This window comes from Hoplias malabaricus, chromosome 4 (assembly GCF_029633855.1).
Source record: "Hoplias malabaricus isolate fHopMal1 chromosome 4, fHopMal1.hap1, whole genome shotgun sequence".
NCBI classification, from domain to species: Eukaryota; Metazoa; Chordata; class Actinopteri; order Characiformes; family Erythrinidae; genus Hoplias; species Hoplias malabaricus.
Window position 1 is genome coordinate 11,065,611 of NC_089803.1, and position 15,895 is coordinate 11,081,505.

Sequence of the window (15,895 nt, forward strand, 5' to 3'; positions counted from 1 at the left end):
CGCTCAGCATGCAACAGAATGGTTAACAATACTTCACAAACTGGAGATGTGAAAGTCTGGGTAAATACACTAAGTAATAATGTATAAATATAAAACAGCTGTGATTCAAAACTCAGGTGACCCAGAGCGCACAAAAGAGGTCCCATTGGTAGATGGAGTCATGTGACTGCCCGCTGCACCATGGGAATTGAAGTCCTCAGAGCGAGTCACAGACTCAGGTGGTAATGTGGCGTGAAGTGAGGGAGGAAGCGAGGCCTCCACAGAGACAGGTGTGACAGTAAGAGGTGGTTTGAATCATCCAATTGTAAACATGAGATATAAACATCTGCTTTTCATCCTGTTACTTGCCACCTGCTCAGGTAAGTCAGCTCGTTTCAGTTCATAATGTTCTGTTAATGGGGTGTTGCCTGGTGGTTTCTGGTCCATTCCACACTTAAAAATAACTACAAAGGGTTCCTTGAGTGATGCCATAGAATAACTTTTTTTTCATTCCATAAAGAACCATTTTTGATAAGAACTATTAAATGTGTAAAGAAACGTTAACATGGAGTGATGGATTTTTAAACCTTTAAATGTTTCTTCACACTCACAAATGTCCCATATTTTCTATTTGTGGACTAGAAAAGATGGGTGTCACCATTAAATCACATGACCCACAGCCCCTGTTTCAGGCCTATGATGAAGCACACACAAGGACCAACATATTTCATGCTCATTTAATTTACATTGGCGTGTATGTAGTTACTGTGCAGTTGCTTGTTGGTTTAGTGTTTGCTAATGTATCCAATGTCACTGCTATGTTGATACTATGTGGTTGCTATAGTGTTTCTGGGGAGACATTGCTGGGTGATGCCAGGATTACGTCAGATGTTGAAAAAGGTGTTGGTAGGAAGAATCTTTGGTAGTAGCCAGGGTCTTGCTAAGTGGTTTATATACTGAACTAAAATATAATTATGTTTAGTGTTATTCCAGGTGGTTGCTAGGGTTATGATTTCTGTGGTCTCTCTCATTGATGCTTGGTGTTTACTGTGGAGAACTGTGGTGTTGTCAGTGGCTGTATTAGGGCAGTGATGGTATGAATACTTTCTTACCGCTCTGAAAAAAGCAACATAGCAGAGTGGAGTGATACTGCAAATGTCCGCTAAACCCCAAATGGTAAATATATCTCAACATTATGAAAATATATGATATGTATTGTAATATTATAAATATATTATTTTTTTACCATATTATTATTATATATTAAAACATGTTTGTGAGTGTTATGTATTAATCATTTCTGCTGCATGACTCTGATGTCCAGTTAGACTGTCACGCCTTGGTCCTGTCATCTGTCTGTTTTCCCTACCATGTGCTCTTTATTATGGTTCCTGTTTCCGCCCTAGTCCTGCCTTAGCTCCACCTCCTCAGCAGTGTGTCTCCTTTGTAATCCTGCCCCCTCGTTATCTGTCTCAGGGGTCCTTGTGTGTATTTAAGTTCCTTTATTTCAGAACTTCTTTGTTAGACATTCCACTTTCGCTCGTCTGATACTAAGTAACAAAGGCTTGTACTAATGTTTCTGTGTCCTGCAGGGGTAAGGCATTTCTGATCTTGGTGATGTTGTGAAGATGTAAAAAAGCTGTCCTAGTGATATTGCCTATGTGCTGATATACCAGTTTAAAAGTCCTTGCTGGAACCCACAGTGTCTTCCACCACTGTGTTACCCCTGTTGGACAACATGGGCCGCAGGTGACATATTACATTCCAAAAGTGAGGCACTCATGTGGCTAGTGACAGTAGGCTAGCAAGACAGTAGACTGGAAGATAGTGCTGTTGAGGGATGGATATTTTTGGTGGAAGTTTGGTTCTCAGAATAGCAGTGACAGTCTAAAAACTCCACACTCTGTGATGGCAATGTGTAAAACGAGTAGCCACTCAAATCTGTTATTTCCTCCAAGGAGATGTGAAGTATCTGTCAGGAAAAGGACATGTGTCTATACTGACCCCACACACCATGAAGAGGACGATTAGAGTGTCCAGAGAATCTAGGGGATCACAGATAGATCTGGGTTTTGGATTAAATATTTACAGTGGTGTGAAAGTGTTTACCCCCTTCATTATTTCTTTTTTTATTTTTTTGCATGTTTGTGATTCTTAAATGTTTCAGATCATCAAACAAATTTAAATATTAGTCAAAGACAACAAAAGTAAACACACAATGCAGTTTTTAAATGAAGGTTTTTATGATTAATGGAGAAAAACAAATCCAAACCTACATGACCCTGTGTCAAAAAGTGTTTGCCCCCCAGTTAAAACATAACTTAACTGTGGTTTATCACCTGAGTTCAGTTTCTCTAGTCACACCCAGGCCTGATTACTGCCACACCTGTTCTCAATCAAGAAATCACTTAAATGGGACCTGCCTGACAAAGACAAGTAGACCAAAAGATCCTCAAAAGCTAGACATCATGCCAAGATCCAAAGAAATCCAGGAAGATGACAAAGAAATTAATGGAGATCTATCAGTCTGGAAAACATTATAAAACAATTTCTAAAGATTTGGGACTCCAGTGAACCACAGTGAAAGCCATTATCCACAAATGGTGAAAATGTGGAACAGTGGTCAACCTTCCCAGGAGCACAGCGACGACTCATCCAAGAGGTCACAAAAGACCCCACAACATCCAAAGAACTGCAGGCCTCACTTGCCTCAGTTAAGGTCATGACTCCACCTTAAGAAAGAGACTGGGCAAAAATGCCAAGTGCCAAGATGAAAACCACTGCTGAGCAAAAATAACATTGTAAGGCTTGTCTCAATTTTGTCAGAAAACATCTTTATGATCCCCAAGACCTTTGGGAAAATAAACTGTGGACTGACGAGACAACCATATGGTGTTCTCAGAAAGAACACCATACCTACAGTAAAACATGGTGGTGGTAGTGTGATGGTCTGTGGCTGTTTTGCTGCTTCAGGACCTGGAAGACTTGCTGTGACAAATGGAGCCATGAATTCCGCTGTCTACCAAAGAATCCTGCAGGAGAATGTCTGGCCGTCTGTTTGTGACCTCGGGCTGAAACGAACTTCTGCAGCAGGACAATGATCCAAAACACACCAGCAAGTCCACCACTGAACGACTGAAGAAAAACAAAGTGAGTACTTTGGAGTGGCCGAGTCATAATCCTGACCTGAACCCTATTGAAATGCTGTGGCATGACCTTAAAAAGGCAGTTCATGCTCGAAAACCCTCCAATGTGGCTGAACTACAACAATTCTGCAAAGAGGAGTTGGCCACAATTCCTCCACAGCGCTGTGAATGACTCACTGCAAGTTTCCACAAACACTTGATTGCAGTTGTTGCTGATAAAGGTCGCCCAACCAGTTTTTAGGTTTGGGGTAAACACTTTTTCACACAGAGACATGTAGGTTTGGATTTTTTTTCTCCCTTAATAATAAGAAATGTAAAAACTGCTTTGTGTGTTTACTTGTGTTGTCTTTGACTAATATTTCAATTTGTTTGATCTGAAACAGTTAAGAGTCACAAACATGCAAAAAAATAAGAAATCATCAAACACTTTTTCACACCACTGTATATGAAGTAACAACCAGAGATGAGGCCCAGTGTAACTCTATTGTCTGCTCGTTGCCTTGAGATGTCACCTAGGTATAATTTTATTGAGACTGTGCCTGCTCCCCACATTAAACTTATAACTCTATTATTCTAAAAATACACAGTGACCAAAGCTTTGTGGAGATGTGCTGCTACAATATTTCTTCTGAAATGAAGGGCATTAATCAGGATTTTGTCCCTCATTTCTGTATTGTCTCTGTTCTTACAGTAAAAAATTACACTAGAAGTAAGAACATCAGAAAGTAAACCAGATGACATTACACCATATAAAACATAGAGGTGTCTGGTGCTGACGTGCATCACAGGGAATATCAGACACTGAGGCCTCATGAGTGATTAGTTGGTGAGGTAAGCTTATAAATGAAAAAAACTATGGATTTCTTAAATCCATTTGAGACATTTCCTTCTTGAATGCAGCTTTATTTGTTCACCTGTTTGTGTTGTACAGTTTTCTCTGTTTAACTTTTCTCTCATTTATAGGCAATAGAGAGCTATTTCAGAACCATTCTGAATTCTGCAGATACTGCTGGCATGTTGTTCCAGCTCAGCCATTACACAACTGGTGTAGAGCTGGAAGCAGGGCCTAGGGAGAGAGAGGTGTGGGTTTCTTTACTTGGACTGCTTCCCCCATGACCCAGACCTGGATAAGCAGTGGATAATGGATGGATGGATTGTTTAATATTTTTTATCAATAAAAACTTGACAGTTGAAACCTTGTATGTCATTTTGACACCATTTATTTAAAATTAATTTGTCACTTAAACATTAAGAGTTGTTGGTTGTTAATGTAAATGAAAATAAACAAGACCACAAATATAATTAGCTTAGCAAAAGGTGGCAGTGCAATCAGAAACAGCCTCGCAAAACAGTCTGAACCCCAACAAAACAGTGTCTAGTGTTCTCTAGTTTTAACTCCCACTAAAGCAACTTCCCTCTCCCAAATTATAGGCAGTACTTCAAAATGAGGCCCAATCAGCATGGGAAAGAGGATTGGGTGGATATCAGCTGGACACCTTCCACAAATCAACACACATTTCAAAGGGATTGAGTGAGCTGTGGTGTCTTTGTGATGCAGGTAAAATGCTAAAATTATGCAAGTGTTAAATTTGTCAAAGTACTGGGACACTTCTTGGGCCAAAACTGCTGTGTTTGTATCTGTATTACAAAATGTAATCTGTCATTTAATGAGCATATGTCATTTCATACTTAAGAGTTCAATATGCTTTTTTAAATATTTCCTCTCACTGATACATGCATACAAAACATCTCGCATTGCGCCCAATGATTCCAGGTAGGCTCTGGACCCACCACGACCCTGACCTGGATAAGGGTTACAGACAATGAATGAATGAATGAATAAAATTGTTTGCAGGCCATAAAAACTCTGGTTTCCAGTACATCGCCCTGGGGCTCATTCTGTGCTGTGATCAGTGTTGTTCACCCAAATGAGGTGGTGTGTCTATCTCAGCCTCAGGTTTCTACTGCACAGTCTGCAAATGTGCAGAGGTGGAAAGTAATGGATTACATTTACTCGTGTTACTGTAATTGAGTAGTTTTGTTGTGTGCTTGTACTTTAAGTAGTTTTTAAAATCTGTAACTTTTACTTAACTACATTTTGCTTGAATTATTGTACTTCACTCTATTTTAAATCTCATCCGTTACTGAGTAAAAATGTAAATAAAAATAAAAAAACAGTTCAAACTCCAAAAAAATACTCCAAACTCTCACAAAGCTACAGCTCGGTGTTTATAACATTTAATAGAGATTTAAACATATAGTTTTGATTAATTAAATAAATACAGTATAATAATATAATACGTACTAAAAGATGTAATCAGTAAAAATGCCCTGTGTACAGTGTTTTTACCAAATGCAGTGTCCTTTCACAAACACTTCCTCTGTGCCACACTCCGACTGTGAGGATCCTCTCCAGAGTCAGCGTTTCATTCAGAAAACACAACAGTAATTAAACACAGGACTAACTGTCCTCTCAAAGCTGCACTTAGTCCATAAACCCTTTTGAAAGTGTACTTTATGTAGCTGGTGTTAACAGCAGCTTTACGCTCAGAGACAGCTGCAGATGGACTTTAATGAACGCTGATGTTCCTTTGAGTCAGTGTTTACTACAAGTTTCTACAAAGTACTGTACGTTAGTGATGAGATGCAGTGGAAGATGTAATTCAGAACTAACCACAACCTCAGCTCTCAAGGGTTTGTGGCTGAACGCCATTAAATCTTCATCCAAATGTTCCTACGTCTAGTGTAAAGTCTTCACAGAGGAAATGAGAGTTATTGCAGGAGAGGAGACTGATTAATGACCTTCATTTCAGAAGAAATACTGGACATTGTCCACAAACATTGGTCACTGTGTAGTTACAGAGGAGACTGTTGGAATAAATTAATCAACATCAACTTCTCCTAACCATCTACAGAGCAGTAAAGGACAGAGGATGGTTTTCACTTTATTTTTATTTATATTTTTATTTATTCATCAAGTGACACCAGTTTAACGCCAGCTGAACATTCTTGAAAAATAAAAAAAAACTTTGGCATAAAAAATACAAACATGGTCCTGAACAAGATAATATTCCACACAATACTGCAGTTTTATTATAAAAAACACAATGTGCAAATGTTAATGCGTCCCTTGTTACAGTATAAATGTTTTGTTGATCATTTAAGTGTAAACATGAGACATGGCCTCCAGAGGGTACTCTTCCACATGGCACTCTTTTATAAACTTTTATAAATAACTTTTAGAAAGTTCTACCAGAGCAAAATTTTGGTTGATTTTCTATATTTTAAAAATGTATCCCATATAAAATATATTCAAATGTGCCTTTGGAACAAAGTTCTTTTAATTTCTAAATTTTACACAATAAAAAAGCACTCATTTTCAAACATTCAATATTTTACTGTACGGCAGGAGCTGGAGAATCACGTTTCTTTGTTGTCCCTGAATGAACCTCATTCTCCATGGAGCTGGTCCTCCACTGGGGGTGGGGTCAGTACAAAGAATTCACAAACACTGTTCACTGATATCTTTCAGAACACCACAGAGAGCACAGCTGACCTCTAAATGAGGTTTAGTCACATTAAAGGGTCCCTCACTCACATTTATTTATAAACCTAGGCAAGGCAAGTTTATTTATAGAGCACCTTTTGTACACAAAGGAAACTCAATAAAAAAAAGGCTATTGAAGTAGAATGAAAACATTAAAATATAAAGGACAAATTAAAGTGCAATAAAAGAAAAGGCATTTATTTAAATAGTACGAACATAAAAGAAATAGAATAAATTAGAGACGTATAAAGTAAAGATGTAGATGAAAGTGCAGCGCGACTGAAAGGCACAGTAGAACAGGAAGGTCTTTGGTGTAGATTTGTAGGTCTTACTAGAGGTAAGGCAGGTTCAGGGGTCATAGAGACTGAGAGCTGCCTCCCCCTGTGGGGTTCTGACCCGGGGCACTATGAGCTGACCAGTCCCCAGTGATCTAAAGAGGCAAATGGGCTGATAAACTTCTAACAAATATATTTTGGTTTGAGGCGGTTTACTGATTCATAAACAATAAATACCACTTTAAAATCAATCTTGTGTTTAATCGGGGGTCAGTGCAGTGACTCTTGTAGATCAGATTTCATGAGCCACCGGAGAAAATTGAAACTCTTTACAAATAAATGAGGAACTGGGTTCAGGTCCTAATAAAAATCTAGTAATGCTTCTTGTAAATTGGAATGAGTAAAAAAGAGCCTCCACATGCAGAGTCCTCCACAAACAGGTAAACAATTTATAAAATGAGTGTAGGTTTGTGAGCTTATTATAGAGGAGGAGTGTGTGAACAAATGGAATGTACGAATGCTATATTTTCGATGCAATTAAGGCCACAGAGGTTTGGGGAAGGGAAGCATAAACATCTTAAGAAAGCATCAATTGAAGAATATCTCTAGTGAAAGCTGCTGGAAACACATTGCACAGAACATCAGAGGAAACAGATCCAGCTCTGCATCCTCATTGGTCAATCTCAACTACCATCACGGTCAGTGAAAGTGACTCCAGTGATTCTACAGAAACTACAGCACACCAAAGAATCCAGTGCAGAAAAGAGAGAGAGTGCAGGTGTCTGTATTGACCTGGGGTCTCTGCTCAGACTGAACAAATGATGGAGAACTGCTCTGGTGTCAGAAACATCCACCAAGAAACCAGACAGAGCCCTTACACTCTCACAGGCTCCAGAGCTGCCCTGGTCTAAGCTGGGTGTTGATATTGAGCTTGAAGGGCAGTGTCTCCTGCTGATGGAGGGAGACCAGTTCAAGTATCCAGAGGTACAGCAGCTCTCTGATAAACAGTTCATACAGTGATGGTGAAGATGAGGTCTGTGTTGTTCCAGCACGGCCTCCTTAGAGGAGCACTGACTGATCACGTTCCATTGGTCAGTGCTGGGGTGTGTCAGTTTGTAAATGGATTGAGCATCACTTGGACGTTTTTAAACCCAGGCGATCCATGTTCAAAAGGCACAGCAGACAGAATGATCCCATCTCATCCCGTCTTGACCCGTTTGCTCTCAGGAACACTCCGGTGACCGGTCTGGGTCTGTCACCAGCTGAGGTGGAGTAAGTCACTGTATAAGTCACTAATGCCCTAACACAGTAGTTTCCACAGTTAAAAGACAGTGGTCATAAAGAGTCGTTCATATTCTTTACATTAACACCCTGTATTTATTACAACTTAAAATGTCTAGAACATCAGCTGCAGATGATTAGAGCTGATTTTGGAGCAGTCAGTCTTTATTTAAATCTCAGACATTTCGTTTGCTCTGGATTGATGAGGTCAGTGGTATCACCACGGTGAGATTCAAAGTGCTCTCTGGGGCCTTCACAACGAAGGCTGAAGGTAGATGCTGTACTTTAACATCAACCGTGGAGAGAACTACTTACTGCCATGACTCACCTGCATCTACAGCCTTCTTTCTGAAGGCCTCAGAGAGCTCTTGTTCGTCGTACAGCAGAAACACTACCGGTAAGTCTATACCGTAACGTACCAAGAATTAAAGAGTTAAACATGGAGTCTATTATTTCTCATCCCTACACTTTTCGACCTGTACAGGGCATGCTCTTACGAGAGATTTCTCTCTCACTGAAACGTAAACAATCGCTGGTGTTTTCACCCGATTACGAGAAGAATTCATTTATTAATTAATAACTTCTGAGTGTGGTGATTTAGTAAAAGTTAAACTACACTTAATAATGGAAATACCAATGGGAAAATGGAGTCCTACTTTGGTCAGATGCAGTTTGAGAATCAAATTAAACATTTATCCTGGACCTGCAGAAAATAACGCTACCTCACTAGGACTCAGTTATAGAATCGTTCCATAGCGTTAAGGTTAACATCACACCACAGGCCCCAAGTCATTAGATTTTACCAGTTTACTCAAGTCAAATGTTGTTGATACTGCTTTCTCTTCTCTACAAATACACAATCGATTCAAAGCCAAATCTAAAATTTCAAATTAATTAATATCTGTTTGCTAATGTTCGACTAGCCAATGATTACCATTTAAAAATTATTATTTTTATTTATTATTTTAAATTATATATATATTCCCTCTGCATGTACAAATACAAACATTTAATTTAAAGAATTAATTTCGAGTCCCAAGTCTAAGTCAAGTCTCAAGTCATGAACACCAAGTCTCCCACCTCTGCTCAGCAGCTGAGAAACTGAAGGGAGGAGTTCTCAGAAGAAATGATCTCAGTCCCTAGTGCTGTGTTGAAATCAAAGCAGCTCACATTAGTCCAGGAAAGTCTAGTGCAGTTGTTCTGCTAGCTGCATTCTGACTGGCATCAGTACATCCGCATGAACGTACTTCTGTGTATTGTTTTTGTATCTGTACTGGACCGAAGTGAATCAAAGATGCCTCCAAAACATTAGACTTGTGATTGGTCCTTTTGGGTGTCAGTCATTTCTTCTCCTCCTGTAAGAGGTTCTTGGAAATGTTTAGATGTAAAATAGGTACCAGACTCCCCACCTTCTAAGAATGAGAGACGTCGTAAATAAACAAAATCCTTTATATTAGACTCTCTCTGTTCCAGCTTCATCACTATACACCAGTATTAACTGAGGAGAGACCAACATCAGCAGAGTTGGTTCTGACATCATCTTTGCTTTCTTCATTTGATCCATTTCCTAAAACAAAACCAACCCACATTAGTGTTCATTCATTAATACTCCGCAGTTATTCATTAATTTATTTACAACAATTATTCATTAATTAATTGATATTTAATGAACTGTCAATATTTCTAACATAATTCTATTGTGTTATGAAAATCAGTGTATAACTATTTTAATGATATGACTGTATTAAAACAGAAATGCCAGATGAAACTGGAGTAAATCTCACCCTCTGGATCTGGTGGTAGATTTATTAGTGGTAGAATAACATCCTGATGATCTAAAGTGAAAAATGTTACATTTTATTTACAAAAATATATAAAAAACATAAAATTATATACACACCTAAAGATCACTTGTATCTACACTCATTGTCCTCTCTCTCAGCTCTGACCACACAGGAACACTACGTAGTTCTACAATTACAGACTGTAGTCAACCTATTGTTCTGCATACTTTATCTCCATTTCACCCTGTTCTTCAAAAGGTCAGGACCCCCACAGAGCAGGTGTGATGTAGTGGTGGATCATTCTCAGCGCTGCAGTGACACTGACGTGGTGGTGGTGTGTTAGTGTGTGTTGTGCTGGTGTAGAGTGGATCAGACACAGCAGTGCTGCTGGAGTTTTATTAAATGAACTAATGACATAAATATATAATAATCAGACACAGCAGTGCTGCAAACTACATAAATATTAAATTAATTAATAATCAATCCAAATTTCAAACACAGTCCTCTTCCTAATGCAGCCTTTTATTCAGAGCAACTTCCAAAAGATGAACAGTGATTGTTTGCTAAACTTTGTTCCTCATGTGACCATCACTCACTCACTGTGGCTTATTCCACTATAAAAGTTAAGGTGTGAGACACCCTCCTGTGTAAATGACTGATGCTGCGCTGCTACTGGGTTTAACAGACAGAGCTCTACAGATAACTTTACTGTCTTTGGAGACCACACAGGTTTATTAGCTGAGTTTATTAGCTGTTCACTATCCATTCTTCAGAGCATCATCCCAGGAGTTTTAAGCTGTTTTCCTTGACGCACTGCAACAGGTGCAAGGTTGTGTCTCCAAACTGAGACAATCACAGTCTGATCCTCGTTCTTTACCTGTGCCCTGACGTCACTGTGTGTGGTTGTGTTCCTGAAACATGACGAACGCAGGTGAAGCAGCTCTAGCCTCTAGTAAAGTAGGTACAAATCCACAGGTATTTATCTCTCTGTGAAAGACTAGAGAGAGTCTTTAGTATCTTTGTAGACCATACAGGTCTCCTGCAGCTTTAGCAGAATCAGACGAGACAAACTGTAGTGAACCTGCAGTACTCTCAGTGTCTTAGACCCTACAGTTATCTTTATTAAAGTCATTTATCTCCTACATAACTGTGGTGCTTCTATAAAATCATATATAATTATAATTACTGTAAACACAAACACAGTAAAGGGACTTTCTTTTCTAAACGTAGATGTGTTGAGAGTTTGAGGGAGTCTCCAGGTGTTCAACAGCTCACTTGATTTAACATAATGAAGTATTTATTAAACGAGGGATATGATGATAACCTCAAATAAAACTGCACTGACACAAGGAGAGGTGTTAAAGCAATACATTCCCCACAGAATCTCTCTGTTTACTGTAATAAAGTATTTGATTTTATTCTAATATCAGGGAGTTTTGAAGAAATAAACTCTTACTGCTCAGAGAAATTTCTTCTTAAATCTCATTTCCTCAGGTGCTGAAAACATTTAGACGCCACAATCTAACGTCTCACTGTGAGTTCCAGTGACGGAGTAAAAATGACACAGAATGAAAATAAACAGGTGCCAGTTTGAACTCAAATAAAATACTGAATTCTGCACAGAACATTTATTTTCTTTTTCTTTTCTGTAGATGTTAAAGGTTTCTGCTGTGATTCCTCAGTCTGAGATCTTACTGATGATGATGATGAACACTCTCACCATTTACAACACATTATGTTTTCACTAACATTCACACGTTCTACTAAATACATCTAGTGTTTACACAGCGTTCATGAATCTGGAGGAAAGAAGGAATGTCCATTTACTTGTAAATTACCCACAGTTTTCTCAGGGTTTTTACAAAGGTTTAATGAATGAGGCCCAGTGAGTGCAGACACAAGGTTGGTGTTTCCTAATCCAGTGATGGTTCAGTGTATTTATCTTTTTCATGACACACAGCACAGAGTAAGAAACAACCACAGACACTCACCTGGTTGATTATCATCTGCATTATCTCTCACATCATGTCCTCCACGGCCTGGACCACCACGAATGAAATAAACAAAACATATAACTCACAGAACACCACACACAAATACACTGCACACAGAGTAACACTGTTGTCTGCACTTCACAGAACCACACTATAACACACACACACACACACACATGGGGTGAAGCCTGAGAAAGCAGAAACTTTCTGCTCTGGTCAATTGTTTTGTTGTTGTTTTCTTTTTTTTTACTTTAAAGTCAGTTTCATAAAACATTTTATGTTTTAGTAGATTTTCAAATGGTCAGGACCCCCACAGAGCAGGTGTGATGTGGTGGTGGATGGGGATGTAACGACACCAGAAATGTATAAGTTGGTACCAATACCACTCCACCTCTTTACATGCCAGACGTGTTGGGAGGTGGGCGCTTCACCCTGATTGGCTGTAGAGCCAAACCACCTCCCTCAGACCCCTCCTGTATTTAAATGTCCTCAGAGGGGAACAAATGTAGTGTCTTTGAGTTACTGAACCTCAACGCACCCACGGACGACACGGTTCACACTGAAAAACCAACTCTTCTTTGGCTCCAGCTGGAAACAAACTTTTCTGGTTCATGAATCAGTTTATTACGGTGGAAACGCACAGAACGGTACCTAGTTTAGTTCTTGAACTGGAACTGTTCTGGTTCCTTGTTGGTGGAAAAGCTCAGAGATCAGAGATACAGAGATACAGTGGAGAGTCAGGTGAGTAACAATGTTAGTGCAAAAAGAAACATGAACTAACATTGTTTCTTACCCGACTCTATCTTACCGACTGTATCTCTGGCTGGAAGCGCCATGACGGAGAATTGGAGGCGTTTACAACAGCGCGGCAAAGTTGAGTGATAGCAACAAATCAGTGTTCTGATTGATTAAATAAACCTCGCGATCTGATTGGTCCAGCTAAAGCTTTCCTATTGGTCCATCAATTGTCTGTCAAAACAGGGTCAAAAATCCACAACTTCAAAAAGAGATTCACACGCAGCAGAGGAGACAAATGTATGGATTTTTTCCTCCTCGTTTTCTATTTACTGTCTCACTTAACGTCTCACTGTAAGTTCCAGTGACGGAGTAAAAATGACACAGAATGAAAATAAACAGGTGCCAGTTTGAACTCAAATAAAATACTGAATTCTGCACAGAACATTTATTTTCTTTTTCTTTTCTGTAGATGTTAAAGGTTTCTGCTGTGATTCCTCAGTCTGAGATCTTACTGATGATGATGATGATGAACGCTCTCACCATTTACAACACATTATGTTTTCACTAACATTCACACGTTCTACTAAATACATCTAGTGTTTACACAGCGTTCATGAATCTGGAGGAAAGAAGGAATGTCCATTTACTTGTAAATTACCCACAGTTTTCTCAGGGTTTTTACAAAGGTTTAATGAATGAGGCCCAGTGAGTGCAGACACAAGGTTGGCGTTTCCTAATCCAGTGATGGTTCAGTGTATTTATCTTTTTCATGACACACAGCACAGAGTGAGAAACAACCACAGACACTCACCTGGTTCATTAACGTTCTCCTCATCTCTCACACGTCTTCTACAGACTGGACCAAGATAAATAAAATAAACAAAATATATAACTCACAGAACACCACACACAAATACACTGCACACAGTAACACTGTTGTCTGCACTTCACAGAACTAGACTAAAATTCACACACACACATTTTTTGCTGTTGTTTTCTTGTTTTTACTTTAAAAGTCAGTCAACACAACATTTATGTTTCAGTAGATTTTCAGTGTTTACTGTGTGTCTTTGAGCAGAGTCTGTGGATGTGGTCTGTACTCACCATTCCTCCCTCTTCTCTTAAAGAGAATAAAGACGACTGCACCCAGTAAAACCAGTGAGATCACAGCTACAATCACTCCTCCAATCACTCCTGGACTCAGATTATTCCTGGACTCAGTTTTCTCATCTGTAAACAGAGCAGTGGTGAGAATCAGTCCCATCCCAGCACTAAATGTTTCCTGCACTATGAGTCTGTCTACAGGAGCTGACGATTCTTACTGAGTCACTGACTGACTGACCCCTGATCAGTGTTTAAATGAGCTGGAGTGAGAACATCATGGATCTTACAATAACGTCCTAATAAAGGCTCCAATAACTCAGTGTAGAGAAAATGGATCTGAGCTCAGACTCTAGAACTTCACTTGTGTTCTGTACCAGAGTTTAAAAGGAACACAGCTGGTCACCGCTGGACTGTCCGGAGCTGATCTGTAGCTGGTGATTCCTTTCTATTGGGGATTTGTCTGATTCCTCCATGAGCCCCAAAGCTGTACTTTCACTTTAAAGATGTGTTAACGACCGAATCAGAGGAAGATAAACTCCTCAGCTGAACACCGGGAGGGAATCAGTGTACGTTCATGTTGTTTTGTGTAGTTCCTCTCTCTGAGCTCCAGAGAGGGATATTTACACAGACTAAATGTTAAAACTTACAGGTTTATAGCTTCCACCTGCTGTTTCTGAGCCTCTACTTTTGACAGTGACGTGCTGCCACAGGGTAGAGCTGAATAAATCATCAGCTTGTCAGGACAGAGCCATGAACATCATCCCCAAAGTACGTCCCACGCTCTGTGTTTCCTCAGAGACACTGGAGGAGTCCGAGTGAACGGAGGATGAATGTTTTGATGGAGGAGAGAGAGAGTGGATCTCCCTCTTAACTCCCTCTCTGTCAGTTTCTACTGAAAATGTAACTGTCCCCCCTTTTGATCTGGTACAAATCTGGACGTCCTCCTTCACTCCACTCTTTCATTTTGTTCTCTCATAAACTCTCTACTAAAAACACCTTTCACCTCCATAACACTCCACAACAAATCATCAACATTATGTCCCTCAGTCTGCTGCAGAAACCCTTATTCATGCTCTCATTTGTAGCCTCCTGGACTCCTGCAGATCATTTCTCATTGGTACCTGCTCCTCTCACTTACACCAGCTCCAGACGGTACAGAACTCTGCTGCTCACCTCCTCAACCGCACACACTCCATCATCATCATATTACAGCTGTCCTTCAAAACCTCCACGGTCTCCCTCTACAACAGGCATAACATCACAAACCCTTCTCCTCATTTACAAAGCTCTACAGAACCTTGCCCCTTGACATTTGTCTGACCTCTTTATCCCCTACAAACCACTCACACTCTCAGACCTTCCTCTGGTGTGTTACTCACTGTCTAAGAGTCCGAGAGTCACAGGGAACCAAACAGAACATTTATCACCACAGCCCTTCAAATTAAACTAGAAATTTAGTAACAGATAAAATGAAATAAATCACCTGATGAGTCCCTCCTTTGATTGTCATTAGTTTCTGTGATTTCTGTGGAAACAAAAGCAGAAAGAGGAATAATGAGTGTTAGTTGGAGTCTCAGAAATAACACTAATAACTCTCTACTGATAAACACACTGTTTAAGAACATATTCAATCACTGTCTCCTTTTTCATGCTCAGATGGATTTTAAGAAATATGTTTTTTACAATTTCTAACATCAAACTCTATGAAATCAGGAATGAATAACTCTATAAGACCTCAGGCCTGATCTCCTCACCTTCAACTGAGAGCTCCACACTCTGGAGGAAGATACATTTAGACTGGTTATCACTGTTCCTTTGTTCCACCACCAGGTAGCATTTATAGACTCCTTCATCCTCAGCTCTAACGTTCTTCAACACCAGAGAACAGTCCCCCTCCAGCAGTTGATCTTTAGGAACGTCCACACGGCGTTTATACCCCTCGCCCTGATACAGCTCCTCTCCACTTCTCTCAAACACTGTCCCAGAAGAGGTGCGCCACTCCACATAATGACTCTGACTGGGCGACAGTTCTTTGGTCACATTACTA

At 39.7% G+C, this 15,895-nt stretch overlaps 1 long non-coding RNA gene across 1 annotated transcript; it reads right to left on the reverse strand.

The window, feature by feature from the left end:
• Positions 1–9,220: 9,220 nt before the first annotated feature.
• LOC136695627 (uncharacterized) lies at positions 9,221–15,662 on the reverse strand. The gene is made up of 7 exons (XR_010802325.1): positions 15,603–15,662; positions 15,332–15,373; positions 13,849–13,974; positions 13,556–13,600; positions 12,004–12,051; positions 10,013–10,063; positions 9,221–9,795 (listed from the first exon to the last, which is right to left on the reverse strand). It is a non-coding gene; the product is annotated as an uncharacterized lncRNA (long non-coding RNA).
• Positions 15,663–15,895: the final 233 nt, after the last annotated feature.